General features: G+C 41.4%; 6 non-coding genes across 6 annotated transcripts; 4 read left to right on the forward strand and 2 right to left on the reverse strand.

Annotated features, from left to right (window-relative positions):
- The first annotated feature begins 1478 nt into the window (after positions 1-1478).
- trnar-ucg (transfer RNA arginine (anticodon UCG)) lies at positions 1479-1551 on the forward strand. The gene has a single exon. It is a non-coding gene; the product is annotated as a tRNA-Arg (tRNA).
- Positions 1552-7757: 6206 nt separating this feature from the next.
- On the forward strand, positions 7758-7831 carry trnan-guu (transfer RNA asparagine (anticodon GUU)). The gene has a single exon. It is a non-coding gene; the product is annotated as a tRNA-Asn (tRNA).
- Positions 7832-9374: 1543 nt separating this feature from the next.
- On the forward strand, positions 9375-9456 carry trnas-uga (transfer RNA serine (anticodon UGA)). Its single transcript has one exon. It is a non-coding gene; the product is annotated as a tRNA-Ser (tRNA).
- Positions 9457-11014: 1558 nt separating this feature from the next.
- On the reverse strand, positions 11015-11087 carry trnar-ucg (transfer RNA arginine (anticodon UCG)). The gene has a single exon. It is a non-coding gene; the product is annotated as a tRNA-Arg (tRNA).
- Positions 11088-16209: 5122 nt separating this feature from the next.
- trnar-ccu (transfer RNA arginine (anticodon CCU)) lies at positions 16210-16282 on the reverse strand. Its single transcript has one exon. It is a non-coding gene; the product is annotated as a tRNA-Arg (tRNA).
- A 2982-nt stretch (positions 16283-19264) lies between these two features.
- On the forward strand, positions 19265-19406 carry LOC138227117 (U4 spliceosomal RNA). The gene has a single exon (XR_011184839.1). It is a non-coding gene; the product is annotated as a U4 spliceosomal RNA (small nuclear RNA).
- The last annotated feature ends 323 nt before the right edge of the window (positions 19407-19729 follow it).

Genomic DNA, 19729 nt, shown 5'->3' on the forward strand with positions numbered 1-19729 from the left:
CAGAGGAGTGACATCACCACAAAGGCGACTTATTCTGCTGATCGTTTTGGTGAATAATGATTGAGGCGCGTTAAGAGAAAGGTAGCTGCGTCAGCATGCTTAGGCTGCAAAGGATAAAGCAAAGGTTTACTCCATGCTGAAAAGAGAAGAAAAGAAGCACAACGTTTCGGCTGTGGAGCCTTCTGCGCCATCTTCTTTAGCGATGGTGATGATGTTTACATTGGAAAAACTGAGACACGCATACTGGAGGGGCTTGAACCACCAACTTTTCAGCACCACAGAGTCTGACAGTCTTTTGTGCGCCCTACATTTGCAGGTTTATGGTCAAAGAAAACAATCACTTGTGCTTCTTGCAGCCGGCAATCTTTTTCCACTGACAACCAAGAAATGGATTTCATCTTTCACAAGCTGTATGGATTTCTTCAAAAACAAGTTATTCCAGAAAGGAAATGAATTCTTGCATTAAACTGAACCAAGCTGTACATGTTTGTCTGAAATGAGACATGCGGCACAACAAGACACGGAGAGAGGCACCGCTGGTATTCAGACCCAGGATCGCCTGCTTACTAGGCAGGCACTTTAAGCCACTAGGGAACAGCGCCAGCAGAGCACCGCGCTTTTACAGACACTTGGACACATCTGCGTTCGGTGTGCACTTAACCTGCTCTCTGAGCCCGTTGCCTCCGTCCCATTTAATAGCAGAACTGACGCCAAGAGAAATGATGAGAAATGGCATTTATCTGGCACTTCTCATGTCCAAGGAGCTCAATGCCCTTGACACCTCCCCAAGGCGACAGAGCTGTGCATTCTTTGGCGACAACATTTTTTCTTTTGTTTTATTTCTATACTTATTGATAGAATAAAAACGATATGTCATGTACTGTAAGGGAAATGTCTCTTTTCATGGGGAAAGCTAGCACCAGCAAATGTTGTGTTTAGAAGAAGTGATTTAACATGACACGTGACCTAATTTACCGGAGCAAAAGCTCACCCAGCAAGCCCTGCTTTACTTCTACAGGAGAGAAGTACTGTAGAGTCTGCAAGATGTTCAGCTGGGTAGCTACGTCAGCATGCCTCGGCTGCAAAGGAACAAGTAATTGGTTTATTGCATGCTGAAAAGAGAAGAACGGAAACACAGCATTTCGGCCGTGAGATCTTCTCACACCTGAAGAAGCCTCACACCTGTAAAAGGCTCCATGGTTTTCTTTCTTCTCTTTTCAACATTGAATACACCTATTGTCTTCAAGATGTGACAATTTCACGGTGTTTTGGAAGAAAACCTTTTTTCTTTGAATTCAAAATCAATCAGAATTTCAGCACGACACACCAACACTTTTTCTGTTTTAAGGAGATGATATTTTAAACCTGATAAAAATAGTAGGAAACACAAGTTTCTTGCTGTGAAAATTTAGATGGGGAAGTGTACTACTAGTAGCAGTGTAGAGCTCTCTGTGGTGGAGTGCAAGCGCATGTTCTATGGGCCAGTGGCGTAATGGATAACGCGTCTGACTTCGGATCAGAAGATTGTAGGTTCGAGTCCTGCCTGGCTCGTGAGGCTTTTAAACCTCTCAGGTTCCTCGGTAACAGGTTGCCGTCATGTATATGAACTATAGAAAAGCATCTGCCACAACCCGTAAATTAGCACACAAGTGCGGGCTAGTTAACACAGAACTGTATGGAGATCATCTCCAGCTCCGAGCTCAATTGCAATGAAAAAACATGCAGAACAGAACTGGAGAGCAGCTGAATTTGTGCTCAGTAGGGTGGGTAGGAATCAGCATTGCTATTGTTCTAATTGGCATGAACTGCAGGGGATCTGAATCAGAACACGTCACTTAGTTCGATCATTGCGTCAATATGTAGGCCACGTTAATATAGAATTATTACTTTGTCTGTCTCGTCTTTGTATATAGCTGAATGTCCCTGACAATTTCATGTTAGTTTTTAAGAACGACATTGGTGCTAATATATACATATATAGCATATAAGGAACACGTAAAAGTTTAGTCCATGCTGAAAAGATAAGAAAACCGCCACAACGTTTCATCTTGGAATAAATCTTTACTTGTTGTTTTGCAGCCTACCCATTCTGACCTAACTCCTCCCTTGAAATTCCCTAACAGATAAGGGTACGTAACGGCTCATGCGATGCTCAGTTGCAATTTGTCCCAAAACAAACAAGAACAGCAGCTGAGGGTTTGAGTTTGAACATGCACTGTATTAAAGCAGCTTTTATTTCCATTGATAAATGCTAGATATTCCTACAGAGATTCTCCAGGTAGTAAGCGATTCCTGTTTCTGTTTCTATTTCTGTTTCATATATATATACAGTATATATACAGTATTGTACTATTATTATATAATTTGTTACACTGTGGCTGTGTTGTGTGTGTTAAGCTGCTGTTGCACTGCAATTTCCCTCACGGGATCAATAAAGTATCTATCTATAAGAAGACATTACCAACAACGACCACAAGATGGAGATATTGTCTAGACATTACCAACAACGACCACAAGATGGAGATATTGTCCAAAGAGGCAAGAAGGGCAAAGCCGCGATAAGGTAAAATCATTTTTTGTAAGAGATTGCTGTCAGAATGCACATCCGTATCCCAAACAGAATCTCTAGTAAAATATGATCATTTGTGAAACAGGCAAATGAGTGTCTACTACAATATGATTGCTACAGATGCAGCCATTCAAAATGCGCAGGCGTACGCTGTACGCAGTCTACCACAAGTTACCGGTATATACCGCGAGTTATCGGTAAATACCGCTAGCAAAATAATAGTATCCGGAATTTCCGCAAGGTGGAGCTAATAAAGCTCAACTTCTCATGTTTGAGCTGTAGCCATCAAAGTCTTTAATGAAGATATTACTAATAGTATTAATAATAAATGACCTTGGACAAGCTGTAAACTCAAAGTATTGCCCTGGTCCACATTATTTTTTTCATTGACCGTCTTTGTAAAAGTAACACCACAGCATTTCGCAATCACGCATTTTTTTCCAATCATGCAAAGTACAGTAATTTTTGAGAATCGATTCACCATGCCTTTCACATGCTCATAAAAGAGGTTGATTTAGGAACATAAACATATTACCGTATGCAAACTGTACTGTATACAGTTTGTATATGTATATGTATATGTATATTTAATGTCTTAACTGTGCCCGTTTAAGTATTGAATATTTATATGGAATTTTACCACTGAAGGGAAATCTTAGTGCCTGAGCATAAAAAGAATAGGAGCATGCTGCAACGCGTGTGAAGGCCATAAACGATATTAATTTTGGAACATAAACATACAGTATATGGCTGGTCTCGGTACTTTAAAGAAAACATACACGAAACATGGTTTCATTATGACCAGAATCGGTCTTGAGATATTTTTAACTTGATTTACAGTATTTGAGAGGTATGTCTTGACACCGATACTACGTAAATACTCCTCACGTATATGTTTCTAGGTTTATATTATGCATTTCATACGGTCAAATTGCTTTTGAGCAACTGATAAGAAGCGCGAAACGGTATGCCCAGGGCGTTTTAGTTTTCGTTTTGTTTTAATGCAGTGCAGTGGATTGATTAGAGATATCAAGTACATACAAGTCATTTTTTAAATGTTGTAGTTCGTCTTGTAAAAATGGTACGAGTACATCATCTGTCAACAATTACACAGGTTCTGTTTCCATATTGCGGTTTTTGGTTACGTAATATTATTTTCTAATTCACGTTGTGAATATATGATTTGGGCAAACAGAGCCGCAAAGAAGTACATTATGGGTTGTTGTTGTTTTTTTGCAGTTTTATCTAAAATAAGCGATGCTTAAACCTTTGTCTGATTCTTGTGAAACTATCCACACGACAGTTACCTAGGAGTTGACTTCAGTGATGTCATTGATGGGATGTTTCTAAAAATCCATCCTCTGTAAAACATCTTCTCTAGTTGTTCTGCATATGTATTCGCTAATGAAGCTGTGTGTTCTGAGCCTGGTTCTCTACATTTCTGTATGAACCAGCTTAGAGGGCTAAAGACAGCTTGTGTTTAAATTGAGTGTAAGGTAATTTATGCTTCTAAAGTCATGGTCAGCATTTATTATTGTACTGTGCTGTAAACTTCTTCTGTGCCTAATTACATTATTTTATAGTCGATAATGTTTCTGTAGTGCTTTTTCAGCCCTCAGCATGTGTCTGCGCTGGTGGTGCTGTGGGTTAGGTTCCTGACTCCTATGTCACATGGTTTGTGGTTGAATCTCATGGAACTATGACTTTAATTTTTAACAAACATTTCTTTGAAAAAATGAAACATTTCCCTTGGTCAGAGATTAAATAAAACCTCACTCGCATCAAAACAAATTTATATTTCTAAATATCACAACATGATCGAATTTACGTTTTTTTAATAACAATGAATAGTCACCTATGCGTTACAAAATAAACATTTATATTGATTTGAATCGCGTTTTGATTTAAATCGTAAACGCGTGTTTAAATATATGTGTTTAAAGGCGATATACTGTATAAAAGCGCTGATTCTTATGGAATGTGTTCGGCCGGGGATTCAAAAAAATTATTTTTTTTAATTGCGTATCTAAGGAAAATTGCAGTATAACTTTGTTCATGCACAAACAGTGGCATGTTACATTATAATTTGGGTGTCTCCTCTTGCCAGAAAGCTCTAAATTGCATTTTGAGTGCGGTTTTTGACTTTTTCTAAATTGCAACCCATAAATAAAGCTGATACAGTTTAGACTTACTGTATTCTAAACTGTATTACAACATCACATTGGACAATGCAACGTAAATTGCAAAAATGTTTAGAAACTAATATGTCTTCAAAAATGGTTGTTTTTCACTCCTAGGAATGAAAGCTGTTGTTATATAATGTTTATTTTCAAATTTTGAAAAATCAAAGGATTCTAGCTTTCTCCCCTTGCAGGCATCGGACACAGAGAACCTCATGGTTTTCCTAAAAATCATTTTTTATGTTCCCTGGTGTTCCAAACTTAGTTTTAATCAATTTTAATTTGTTATAATGTTAAAAACAGGGTAATAAATTTCTAATTGGACTATAAATAATGTCATATTGTCTGCTATAAAACTGATGTTTTCAACTCTATTGTAGAGATTCTAGAATCAACTAATAGAGAATTGAAATAAAAAAAGGGCATAAGAAAACATTTACAACAACGACCACAAGATGGAGATATTGTCTAGACATTACCAACAACGACCACAAGATGGAGATATTGTCCAAAGAGGCAAGAAGGGCAAAGCCGCGATAAGGTAAAATCATTTTTTGAAAGAGATTGCTGTCAGAGTGCACAACTGAATCCCAAACAGAATCTCTAGTCAAATATGATCATTTGTGAAACAGGCAAATGAGTCTCTCAGGTGCCCATTGCTCATTTTCAGACACATTTATGCAATACTTTCACCATGCGTTGAGCAATAGGGATTAAAGATACCAGAGGTAAGGTTTAAAAGTGATTCTGAGGTGCAACACATCAGCGATACAGCTAGGCATCTGAAATGCGGGGTTTGAGAGCCCTTCAGGGAACACCGTACCCTAAAGGTACCAGAAGTCCACTAGTATAAGCATTAAGTCACTGTCACCCCTGTTACAATGTGATTGCTACATATCTTCATTTCTTTGGTTTTTAAGGAGTAAGAGTGCAGGGGGTCTAAATCTGTGATCCAGTGTGTTGAAGTATTTCACAACACTACCTGTAGCCCGTATGGAAATAAATACTAATTCTGATTATTGCCCTGGGCATGTACCAATAAATCACTGAGCATATATATATATATCACTGTTGAAGCTAGAGACCTGTATGTAATATTATGGTGCTAAAATGTCATTTTCACATATATTAATGTAATAAATGATTGCTTATGCTTAATAAACAAATCTAATTAAAATAAAAGCTTAAGTTTTGTATTTGTCTTGTACCATAGAACATGATTTTCTTTGTATTTCAAGCCCACAAAGTGTCCAAATGATGCACGACATGATATAAGGAAGATTATCACATGCATATCGGTATTATCTTTCTCATGAAAATGCATTCCTTTCATTACCTTTTAATTTTTAAAATGAACTCAAGTTGTGTATAATGTAATAATTTAAGTAGAATAGATTCTAATAATATAATGATCCAGTGTGTTGCACTACTTCACTGCTTCACTGTTCTATGCCGTCTGGAAATAAATCCTCAGACTGCTTACTGCCCTGGGCTTGTACCAATAAATTACAGGAGCACATCTATATATCACTGCGTTGAAGCAGGAGACACACAATCACTGCAAACACATCCTAAATACAGTGTTCCAGCACCTTTGTCCTCATCCAGAACGTATCATTTCTTGAAAGGGATTGCTGTCCAAATGCACATCTGAATCCCAAACAGAATCTCTAGTAAAATACGATCATTTGTGAAACAGGCAAATGACTGTCTCAGGGGCCCATTCCTCATTCTCAAGACACATGTATGCAGTACGTACACCATGCATTGAGCAATAGGGATTAAAGACACCACAGGTAAGGTTAGAAGTCATTCTGACTATATTCTAAAATATTGGACTCATATTCTTATGATGGCAGACATGATGCTGCGTTTAAAACCGGGGTTAATGGACATTATATGACTGTCAATTCTGTTTTGTTTTGGAGACTCTTGGCTGCCTATATGGTACAGTGCAGCGTACCATATAGGTACAGTGCAGTTCCAAAACTGTGTCAGCTCAAAAGTTGTAAGATAGCCTCTCCAGCTGCTTTAACTCTCTTCATTTTTGTCATTTAATTGTCTGTCGGCACTATGTGGCAGCGTTGCATGACAACCCATCTCACCACGGAAAGGAACCTAACAGCTTTGGTAAGAGAGGAGAAAAGGACCTGGCCAGTAAGGGGCTCGAACCCGCAACTTTGGCGTTATTAGCACGATGCTCTAACCAACTGAGCTAACCGGCCTCACGACAGTGGTCCTCTCTGTGCAGCGCCTTTTACTTCCATTGACAAATGATAGCGATTCGAAGAGAGATCCTTCAGACCAGCAAGCAAACCCACGGCTATTTCGGTTTTCTATCTAGGCAACGTTGGTGTCTGCAATAGCATACATGAAAGCGTGATGCAATTTCTGTGGCTACATTTGTTGCACGTCATGCACAGTAAGAGTGTTTCTAACACCAAATAAAAAGTCAACAATTAGCGATCACGCCTTCTCCTCAGTTAACCCACTGAAACCCTTGCTGTTAACAGTTCTTTACTGCGTGCTTTAAGAGCACCTACATATCGTGTCGGTTCTTTCAGCTTTATTCATTAGGTTTTCAAAGGCATAAGTAGAGCACAAGAGGCGTGAACGCAAGATGTGTGGTTATCTGAAGAACTCATTTCCATGGCAGCAGGGCCAAGTGATTTAGCGTATTTATAGCACCAGGAAAGGAGAAGCAGCACTTCGCCTTTTCCCGCCTAGTAAGCAGGCGATCCTGGGTCTGAATACCAGCGGTGCCTCTCTCCGTGTCTTGTTGTGCCGAATGTATCATTTCAGACAAACATGTACAGCTTGGTTCAGTTTAATGCAAGAATTCATTTCCTTTCTGGAATAACTTGTTTTTGAAGAAATCCATACAGCTTGTGAAAGATGAAATCCATTTCTTGGTTGTCAGTGGAAAAAGATTGCCGGCTGCAAGAAGCGCAAGTGATTGTTTTCTTTGACCATAAACCTGCAAATGTAGGGAGCACAAGCGGCCGTCAGTCTCTGTGGCGCAATCGGTTAGCGCGTTCGGCTGTTAACCGAAAGGTTGGTGGTTCAAGCCCACCCAGGGATGCATGTCTCCGTTTTTCCAATGTAAACATCATCACCGCTAAAGAAGATGGCGCAGAAGGCTCCACAGTTGAAACGTTGTGCTTCTTTTCTTCTCTTTTCAGCATGGAGTAAACCTTTGCTTGATCCTTTGCAGCCTACGCATGCTGACACAGCTACCTTTCTTTTAACGCGCCTCAATCATTATTCACCAAAACCATCAGCAGAATGTGTCGCCTTTGTGGTGATGTCACTCCTCTGCTTCACAAATGTCCTTAGTGACGGACCATTTCTTTCTGCCATTTTTCCGGAGCGGTTATTGATTGCTCCATCATTTCCCTCTTACTTTCCATCACTAGATTGAAAAAAAAAAAACAGAAACAGGCTGACAGGACGACAATCAAATTGCAAAAACTCATCAAAGCACTCGATAGAGTATTTGAATCCACAAGTAGCTACGAGCAACTTTGTCCTGGCTTGCATGAAAGTCGGAAAATGTCAAAAAGAAAAAGATGGTGGCTTTTTCATATCTGTTCTTTTATTTTTAGTTCGTTGGCTCTTCTGTCCATTGTCCTCCTGCCTGGCTCTTGACCTGTGACTGTCTGAACGCACACATTAGACTTTCAGGCGGGGGATTTGTCCTGAGCCTCTGTGAAAGACCCACCCACCCCCATAAATAACTGCTCTAGAAACACATGAATGCAAAACTAAACCACAGCTTAAAGAGGAGCTCCAACTCAGTGCCATACTAATGTAAACGAAGTAATACTAAGACATGTTCTTATGGATTTGTCTTACCTTGAGATATGTAATTGGATTTCAGGATTAACTTCCTCATTCAATGTACTGGTGATTCTTTGCCTGGTCAGTACCTGGGTGGGAGACCTCCAGCGAACAATTAAGCTTGCTGCTGGAAGTGGTGTTAAGAGACTCTTAGGATCTTCCAGAGGCGTCTGTCCAATAGCACTAGTTGCCTTAGAGCTGGCTCAAACATTGCTCAAGAGTCTACCTTTCACAGATGCGGAAAGATGAATGATGGGGGTGCACGCTTCAAGGAGCCTTCCAGCTGTAGGGACCGATTAGAGACGATCCGTAGCATGTGTTCGTTTCCATATACGCCCCGTGTCTCAACGGTAGGACAGAGTCAAATACTGCCTCGACACGTAACAGCGTTATATTAAACCGCAGGACTTGAGGGCTGTTTTGTTTGAATGTTCAAGGCATTGGTAAGAGCGTAGGTCAAGGGCCATTGGTGCATCTCCTGTAACTGGAGTAAAAATGCTATTCAAAGTGCAGTGACTAAAATCGTCGTCCACATGTCTCCGTTGTTGATTGCTTTCTGTCTAAGAACGTTCTGTTTTCATGTCCGAACAGGGAGACTTTATCATTCCAACTTGAAGCCACCCTTAAGTCCTCTGACTTAACGCCGTGTGTGTGTGTGCTTGCACGTATGGCGTAAAAGGTTTCTTAAACGGAGAGCGAACTTGAAAAAAGTTGCCTCCGCTGCCGCGGCCGCCTCGCACTCCCTGTTCGATTGTAGCAAGAAGGCAGCGGCCACGGCGCTCGCTGTAGTCGTGGCCGAGTGGTTAAGGTGACGGACTTGAAATCCGTTGGGGTCTCCCCGCGCAGGTTCAAATCCTGCCGACTACGGCGTCCTTTGCATTTGGTTGCGTGCGTGCGTGTAAAAGGACTAGCGCCGTTTCGTTTTCGCTGGGACCTTTAGCACTCTAAATCGCCTGGACCCGCAGCCTGTGAAATCGATTCTTCGGCACCCACGAAGGACGCTTTGCCGCTGGACACAGATAACGATGCTTTTCTGCAACGAGCTTTCCAGCTGAATTTTCTCGGCAGCTCCGTACTGAACCTGTTCTCCATTGCAACATAGCGGAGGCTCGTCACGTCTATAGCAAGGCTGTGTAGGACCGCATACGCCACAGTGACTTGTACACAGACCACACGAAAGGCAAGCAAAATACACTTTTAAAATTCCAAAGACTCACAAGGTCAGAGAAACAGCGATGACCTGAACAGATCTGTTACAGAAGTCTAGGTTGACCTTTTTAGAGCTGTAATTGCATTTTTGTTTAATAGAAGATCAAATCTACTCGCATGTACCAGCACCTTACAGTTTATTGATGTTAATTCTTTTTAAGTAATAAGATTGCTAACGATGTTGGACTTTAGCCGGTGTTTTTTAGAACAAATTGCTTACACTTCTGTAAGGAATACGCAGTACGTGCCTTTGTCAGTCATTGCTCACCATACCTGTAACTTTCTTATCTAACTCACTTCCTCAAATGGTGAAGGTCCACAAACATAAATGAAAAAAAAACCCTTGTTGTAGATGAGGTGCACAAAAAAGCAGCCCCTGATAGTGTATAACACATTTATACTATTGCAGAGACACATGTAACATATATATATATACTGTATATATATATGAAACAGAAATAGAAACAGAAACAGGAATCGCTTACTCACCTGGAGAATCTCTGTAGGAATATCTAGCATTTATCAATGGAAATAAAAGCTGCTTTAATACAGTGCATGTTCAAACTCAAACCCTCAGCTGCTGTTCTTGTTTGTTTTGGGACAAATTGCAACTGAGCATCGCATGAGCCGTTACGTACCCTTATCTGTTAGGGAATTTCAAGGGAGGAGTTAGGTCAGAATGGGTAGGCTGCAAAACAACAAGTAAAGATTTATTCCAAGATGAAACGTTGTGGCGGTTTTCTTATCTTTTCAGCATGGACTCAACTTTTACGTGTTCCTTATATGCTATATATGTATATATTAGCACCAATGTCGTTCTTAAAAACTAACATGAAATTGTCAGGGACATTCAGCTATATACAAAGACGAGACAGACAAAGTAATAATTCTGTATTAACGTGGCCTACATATTGACGCAATGATCGAACTAACTGACATGTTCTGACTCAGATCCCCTGCAGTTCATGCCAATTAGAACAATAGCAATGCTGAGTCCTCCCCACCCTACTGAGCACAAATTCAGCTGCTCTCCAGTTCTGTTCTGCATGTTTTTTCATTGCAATTGAGCTCGGAGCTGGAGATGATCTCCATACAGTTCTGTGTTCACCAGCCCACACTTGCGTGCTAATTTACAGGTTGTGGCAAATGCTTTTCTATAGTTCATATACATGACGGCAACCTGTTACCGAGGAACCTGAGAGGTTTAAAAGCCTCACGAGCCAGGCATGACTCGAACCTACAATCTTCTGATCCGAAGTCAGACGCGTTATCCATTACGCCACTGGCCCATAGAACACGCACTTGCACTCCACCACAGAGAGCTCTACACTGCTACTAGTAGTACACTTCCCCATCTAAATTTTCACAGCAAGAAACTTGTGTTTCCTACTATTTTTATCAGGTTTAAAATATCATCTCCTTAAAACAGAAAAAGTGTTGATGTGTCGTGCTGAAATTCCGATTGATTTTGAATTCAAAGAAAAAAGGTTTTCTTCCAAAACACCATGAAATTGTCACATCTTGCAGACAATAGGTGTATTCCATGTTGAAAAGAGAAGAAAGAAAACCATGGAGCCTTTTACAGGTGTGAGGCTTCTTCAGGTGTGAGAAGACCTCACAGTCGAAACGCTGTGTTTCCGTTCTTCTCTTTTCAGCATGCAATAAACCTATTACTTGTTCCTTTGCAGCCGAGGCATGCTGACGTAGCTACCCAGCTGAACATCTTGCAGACTCTACAGTACTTCTCTCCTGTAGAAGTAAAGCAGGGCTTGCTGGGTGAGCTTTTGCTCCGGTAAATTAGGTCACGTGTCATGTTAAATCACTTCTTCTAAACACAACATTTGCTGGTGCTAGCTTTCCCCATGAAAAGAGACATTTCCCTTACAGTACATGACATATCGTTTTTATTCTATCAATAAGTATAGAAATTAAACAAAAGAAAAAATGGTGTCGCCAAAGAATGCACAGCTCTGTCGCCTTGGGGAGGTGTCAAGGGCATTGAGCTCCTTGGACATGAAAAGTGCCCGTTAAATGCCATTTCTCATCATTTCTCTTGGCGTCAGTTCTGCTATTAAACGGGAAAGAGGCAACAGGCTCAGAGATTATGTTAAGTGCACACCGAGCGCAGATGTGTCCAAGTGTCTGTAAAAGTGCGGTGCTCCCTAGTGGCTTAAAGTGCCTGCCTAGTAAGCAGGCGATCCTGGGTCTGAATACCAGCTGTGCCTCTCTCCGTGTCTTGTTGTGCCAAATGTATCATTTCAGACAAACATGTACAGCTTTGTTCAGTTTAATGCAAGAATTCATTTCCTTTCTGGAATAACGTGTTTTTGAAGAAATCCATACATTTTGTGAAAGATGAAATCCATTTCTTGGTTGTCAGTGAAAAAATATTGCTGGCTACAAGAAGCGCAAACGATTGTTTTCTTTGACCATAAACCTGCAAATGTAGGGAGCACAAAAGACCGTCAGACTCTGTGATGCAATCGGTTAGTGCATTTGGCTGTTAACTGAACAGTTGGTGGTTCAAGCCCCTCCAGTATGCATGTCTCAGTTTTTCCAATGTAAACATCATCACCATCGCTAAAGAAGATGGCGCAGAAGGCTCCACAGCCGAAACGTTGTGCTTCTTTTCTTCTCTTTTCAGCATGGAGTAAACCTTTGCTTTATCCTTTGCAGCCTAAGCATGCTGACGCAGCTACCTTTCTCTTAACGCGCCTCAATCATTATTCACCAAAACGATCAGCAGAATAAGTCGCCTTTGTGGTGATGTCACTCCTCTGCTTCACAAATGTCCTTAGTGACGGGCCATTTCTTTCTGCCATTTTTCCGGAGCGGTTATTGATTGCTCCATCATTTCCCTCTAACTTTCCATCACTAGGTTGAAAAAAAAAACAGAAACAGGCTGACAGGACGACAATCAAATTGCAAAAACTCATCAAAGCACTCGATAGAGTATTTGAATCCACAAGTAGCTACGAGCAACTTTGTCCTGGCTTGCATGAAAGTCGGAAAATGTCAAAAAGAAAAAGATGGTGGCTTTTTCATATTCGTTCTTTTATTTTTAGTTCGTTGCTTCTTCTGTCCATTGTCCTCCTGCCTGGCTCTTGACCTGTTTGTACGCACACAGTAGACTTTCATGCAGGGGATTTGTCCTGAGCCTCTGTGAAAGACCCACCCACCCCCATAAATAACTGCTCTAGAAACACATGAATGCAAAACTAAACCACAGCTTAAAGAGGAGCTTGTCATGACCGCCAGGCAGTTAAGACCAACTCTTAAGCGATCTAATCAGCACCAGCAGTGGGTGATTATTAATAAACGCCGCCGCACGAGTTAACCCACCTGCACACACTCCACCGTGCGGTACGCAGTGCTATTTTTACCATCTTTACCTGCTTCCCGCTGGTATTGAGTCTACTCCTTGAGAGCTCTACCTGGCGTTTTTTCCATTACCTCGTTTATTCTGGATATTGGACTCCCCTTCTGCCTTTTCGACTTTGGACCTCGCCTCTCACCTCGGACTGTTTGCCACCAGTGTTCTCCCTGGATTACGACTTACCTTACGCCTCTTGACCACGAAACAAAGCAAAGCAGAGCAAAACCAAATGAACAAACGAAAACCCTCACGTCCCGCACTTGCATATAACGCCGTTACGTGCCCAAGCGGTATTGTACGTCATCCTAGCACTGCACCCCGGGGCGTATGGTATATGGGAACGAGCACACGCCACGAATCGTCTCGAATCACTCCCTACAGCTGTAAGGCACCTTGAAGCGTGCGCCCCCAACATTCTTCTTTGCGCATCTGTGAAAGGTAAACTCTTGAGCAAACTCTGAACCAGCTCTAAGGAAACTAATCTGATTAGACGTTACTTTGACTCATCCTTTAAGGGACCCTTGTTAATTGGAGAATCCAATGATTTCGAATGAATTCTGTATGCGTTAAAAGACAGCTATACACAGAAAACATGCAGGACACTTCTCATGATGTTTCCCGAGCCGAAACACAGTGCGTTTTTCCAAGCCATCTGACAAAGCCCGCCCACTGAAAACTGCAGCAGATCGTGTAAAGACGTTCAACTTTGTAACTACTGCACGCACGCACAGGAAGCAGAATAAATTCCTCTTTTCAAACTGTCAAAGGTTTGCTTTGCGAACACTGCAGGACATCGCACAATCGCTTTTGAACGGGGACAAACGATTTCTTATGGGGCGCAGTAAGTACAGACGTTTAAAAAGCTCCACTCATGCCGACGATGCAGCATGAAGAAGCGCAACCTAACGTTTGCATTCCTAGCAAATTCCTTTTATTTTTTTATAAATAAAGACAGTCTTGTTTAACAAACAACACACACAACATTTTACATTGTCAATTCAGTTCAAATCAATGTATTTCTATATAGCGCCTTTCACAACAAGGGCTTCCCAAGGCACTTAACAATGCAAGTTGTTAAGAGCCTTGTGTCTAATATGCCGCCTAGGTAACATGCTGTCTCTTATGAGGCAAATGTTTAAATCCTCTGAGTTAAGTGCTGAAGTTATAGTAGTCCTATCAGTATTGTTGCCTCCGATCAACAGATCCTCAGTTTTCTCAGAGTTGAGTAACAAAAAGTTTTCACACATCCAAGTATTTCCTTCCTTAATGCATTTAACTAAACTGATAATAGAAGAGTTGTCGTTTGGTGTAAACAAAATGTTTATTTGAGTGTCATCAGCATATGAATGAAAGTTCATATTATTTTTTCATATTATCCTACCTAGCAGCAGCATGTAGAGAGAGAGAGCAATATTGGTCCCAGCACTGATCTTCTGGTACCCCAAATTGAACTGGTGACATTCATGAAGCAGTACAATTATTAGATATTTGAACATAATGAAAACGATGAGTAAAATGTGATGTAAACCACTGAAGGACGGTTCTAGATAAGCCAACCTCAAACTCAAGCCTGTGTAACAAAACAGAGAGGTCAACCGTGTCAAAGGCAGCTCTAAGATCTAGAAGCACAAGCACTGTTGCATTCCCCGCATCAGTAGCTAAGAGAATATCATTTACGACTCTTGTTAATGCAGTTTCAGAAACCAGACTGAAATTTCTCAAGTATATTATTTGAATCCAGATACGATTGACGTTGGGCAACAACTATTCTCTCAAGACTTTTAGATTGAAATGGGACCTTTGAGACAGGCCTGTAGTTGTTAAGAACTTGTGGATCCAAATTTGACTTCTTAAGGAGCGGTCTAACAACCGCTACCTTAAATTGATCAGGTACAACACCTGACGCAAGCGATGCATTCATCATACTAATTATAGGTCCTGCCAGTCCTTTGAGGGGAATCTTTGACTAGCTGAGTGGGGATGGGATCTAGCGAACAGGTGGTTGACTTTGTCTTACGTCTGTGTTCATGAGTCCACCATAAGAAGAAATCTGAACAGGAGTGGTGATCATGCGAGGTCACCACGGAGGAAACCACTGCTCTCCCCCCAAAAAAAACCACCACTGCCCCTCTCAAGTTTGCTAAAGACCACATGGATGTCCCACAGCAACTCCTGGAACAATGTTCTGTGGACAGATGTGACAAAAGTTGAACTTGTTGGTAAATGTGCACAGCGTTATGTTTGGAGATAACAAAACACTGCATACCAACTCCAAAACCTCATCCCACCTGGGAAGCATGGCGGAAGCTGTACGGCTTGCAATCATCGAGGGACCGATGAATTCCAAGATGTATCAGGAAATTCTACAGCAGAATGTCAGGGTGTCTGCCTGTGATCTAAAACTCGAAAGACGCTGGGTCATGCAACATGACAAAAACAAAGGAGTACATCAACAACAGAGTGGCTGAAACAGAAGAAATTCCGTATTTTGGGATGGCCAAGTAAGAGTCCTGACCCCAATCCCATTGCAGTGCTGTGGCGTGATCTGAAGCAGGCCGTTCAGCGCAAGACATCCCAAAAATATACATGAACTGAAACAGTTTTGCATAGACGAATAGGCCAAAATACCTCCTAACCGCTGCTCAGGTCTGACCAGCCGCTACAGAAAGTGGGGGTTGAGGTTTTTGTCATAAAGGAGGTTCCACTAGCTCCTTAATATAAGGGTTCACGTACTTTTTCCATCAATGACCTTGATTGTTTAGACCATTTGGTCAATAAAGAAACAGCAATGTCAAATGTTGGGCGTGTGTTGTTTGTTAAATCAGACTCTCTTTATTAATTATTATGACTTAGATAAAGATAAGATCACATGTTAGGAGCCATTCATGCAGAAATCCACATCATTCCGAAGGGCTGTTTACAAAAGTTTTTCTCCCAACTCTATGTGAGAGAAAAGCAGAGACGCTCACTGAGTAAGGTGGGGTTGCAGCTTTGCAAATTGCAAGGACATTTGTATGCTCAAAATGGGACAGGAGCACCCCAGATGGGACTTGAACCCACAATCCCTGGCTTAGGAGGCCAGTGCCTTATCCATTAGGCCACTGGGGCACACTAGATGAGGTCGATCACGCTGATGAAGAGCCAGTTTTGTTTTCCTTTGCTTTTTCAAAGGGATCCCCAAAATTAGGGAAGTTAGGCAGCAGAAGGTTTACTGTGACCTGAGAAGGACCGGCATCCAATCACGGTGGTATACACACACACGCTCTCACTCATCTGAGCTACACGGCTATCTCAGGATGATCTCAGGTGCGCCGAGCTGGTACGGAACATATTGAACTGATCGATGGCGAATTGTCTCTCAGACAGGCTTTTCACCTCTGAGCTCCCTGACTGACAGTGATCAGCTAGGTAGTGAAACAGTCAGCTGCTTCTAAGCCTTAAACAGCTGCATCTCAGCGCTTCCACGGAGAGATGATTTGAAAGCCGAACAAGTCACCTCTGAGCTCCCTGACTTTAGGGTACGGTGTTCCCTGAAGGGCTCTCAAACCCTGCATTTCAGATGTCTAGCTGTATCGCTGATGTGTTGCACCTCAGAATCACTTTTAAACCTTACCTCTGGTATCTTTAATCCCTATTGCTCAACGCATGGTGAAAGTATTGCATAAATGTTTCTGAAAATGAGCAATGGGCACCTGAGAGTCTCATTTGCCTGTTTCACAAATGATCATATTTGACTAGAGATTCTGTTTGGGATTCAGTTGTGCATTCTGACAGCAATCCCTTTCAAAAAACGATACATTCTGGATGAGATCAAAGGTGCAGGAACACTGTATTTAGGATGTGTTTGCAGGTATTCTGTCTCTCTAGCTTCAACACAGTGATATATATATATATGCTCACTAATTTTTTGGTACATGCCCAGGGCAATAATCATTATGAGGATTTATTTCCTGATGTGCTAGGGGTAGTTTTGTGAAATACTTCAACACACTGGATCGCAGGTTTAAACCCCCTGGACTCTTACTCCTTAAAAACCAACAAATGCAGATATGTAGCAATCATATTGTAGCAGACACTCATTTGCCTGTTTCACAAATGATCATATTTTACTAGAGATTCTGTCTGGGATACGGATGTGCATTCTGACAGCAATCTCTTTCAAAAATGATTTTACCTTATCGCGGCTTTGCCCTTCTTGCCTCTTTGGACAATATCTCCATCTTGTGGTCGTTGTTGGTAATGTCTTCTTATGCCCTTTTATAATTTCAATTCTCTATTAGTTGATTCTAGAATAGAGTTGAAAACATCAGTTTTATAGCACACAATATGACATTATTTATAGTCCAATTAGAAATTTATTACCCTGTTTTTAACATAATAACAAATTAAAATTGATTAAAACTAAGTTTGGAACACCAGGGAACATAAAAAAAATGATTTTTAGGAAAACCATGAGGTTCTCTGTGTCCGAAGCCTGCAAGGGGAGAAAGCTAGAATCCTTTGATTTTTCTAAATTTGAAAATAAACATCATATAACAACAGCTTTCATTCCTAGGAGTGAAAAACAACCATTTTTGAAGACATATTAGTTTCTAAAACACTACAATAAAGTTAAAAACATCCGTTTTATATTACATTATTTTTTGTGAAATTAGTCATTTTTTGCACTATTTTTAATAAAATCTCTAATTAAAAGTGATTAAAATTAAGTTTGGAACAACAAGAAACACAAAAAAAAAGATTTTAAGGAAAAAAATGATGTCTTCTGTGCCAGGTGCCTGAAAGGGGAGAAAGCTAGAATCCTACCCAGGCTCCTGGAGCTCTTTCCTGGCTAAAGGAGGGTGAATCCATCCCCTTCAAAGCTCCATGAAAAAATGATATTTTTAAATTTGAAAAAAAAAACATTATAGAACAACATCTCTTGGTCCACAGAGTGCAAAAATCCAACTTTGAAAAAAATCCATTGACTGGTCCCTGAATCCTGAAGTTTCTTTGCATGATATCGGGCTTGCAACCACTTTCTGGAAAATGATGAAAAATGCCAAAAATGAAAAAAAAGTTATCAATTCTAGAGCCTAAGAGGAAAACAAGACAAAGGTATATCTCCAAATAATTTTATGTGCTTCAGAAGAGCCCAGGAAAGTTTTTTGCATACATGAAACCACGCCCGTTTGCACGTAAGAGGACATGGTTGCACACACGACTGCATGAAAGCACGCGTGCATGCGAAGTCATCCTGTTGAGCATTTGAAAAGCCGCACCACGCCGCACTTGAAATAGCTCTTACATTAGTGGTAGACGCAGGAATCGCCTTTTTATTTACGCTCTTACCAACGCGATGGAAAGCAAAACAAAGCAAAGCAGAACAGAGCAAAACAAAACGAACAAACGAAAACCCTCACGTCCCGCACTTGCATATAACGCCGTTACGTGCCCAAGCGGTATTGTACGTCATCCTAGCACTGCACCCCGGGGCGTACGGTATATGGGAAAGAGCACACGCCACGAATCGTCTCGAATCACTCCCTACAGCTGTAAGGCGCCTTGAAGCGTGCACCCCCAACATTCTTCTTTGCGCATCTGTGAAAGGTAAACTCTTGAGCAAACTTTGAACCAGCTCTAAGGAAACTAATCCGATTAGACTTTACTTTGACGCTAAACGCCACAGATTGTGTTTGTCCGTTCGTGTCAGTCGTCCCGCAGCCACGGGAAGTGGGACACAAACATGCTGCAATGCTTTCAAGACGTTAGGATTTGTTTGTGCAACATCCAAGAAGAGTACTTGTGGCTTGAATGTGAACTGTACGTGCCCGCCCCCTTTCCTCTGTAGTGCATGAGTTCCTCCCGGCATGCCCTTCGTCATTGTTCTCTCATCTTGTATTTAAAGGGTTGTATTTCTGCTGCTGAAAATAAGCAATGGTTTTCTCACAACGCCCTTTGTTCCCGACGGAGCCCTTGTCTGTCATGAAATTCTTCAAAACCTCAAGCTAGAAGAAGAAGACGACAAATATGAAGCGTTACAGCAACGACATGCCATGAGACGATTGATAACGATTTCCATAGGATCCCCGCGGTTGCCTGGCAACCGTCAGCTTTGCGCAGTGGCAGTATCGGAGCCTGTGAGGTTTAGCCGAGGCGCGATTATTGCTAGTTGAAAACTTTTCCCAATACCCCGCTTCCACCGGTTTGCAATAGAATCGGCGAAAGCAATTTTTGACAGTCTCGTCAGAGACTGAGCAAGGTGTTTAAAGACAGATTTTGTCATGGTGACATCATGGTAGAAAGAAACGAGCTTGTTACGTCTCAACAGAAACGCTCTTTAGCTCTTTCAGCGTTATGCAGAGAACAGTGTCTGTCGAGATTACTTTTGTGTCAGCGCGAAACGCCGTGTGCTGTCAGTTTGATTTCATATTGCTCGTAGCGGCGCCCGGCTTTTGTCTGTCAAACGTTGGGTTGCGCTTCTTCATGCTGCATCGTCGGCATGAGTGGAGCTTTTTAAACGTCTGTACTTACTGCGCCCCATAAGAAATCGTTTGTCCCCGTTCAAAAGAGATT

The sequence above is a fragment of the Lepisosteus oculatus genome, unplaced genomic scaffold, assembly GCF_040954835.1.
Source record: "Lepisosteus oculatus isolate fLepOcu1 unplaced genomic scaffold, fLepOcu1.hap2 HAP2_SCAFFOLD_239, whole genome shotgun sequence".
NCBI lineage: Eukaryota > Metazoa > Chordata > Actinopteri > Semionotiformes > Lepisosteidae > Lepisosteus > Lepisosteus oculatus.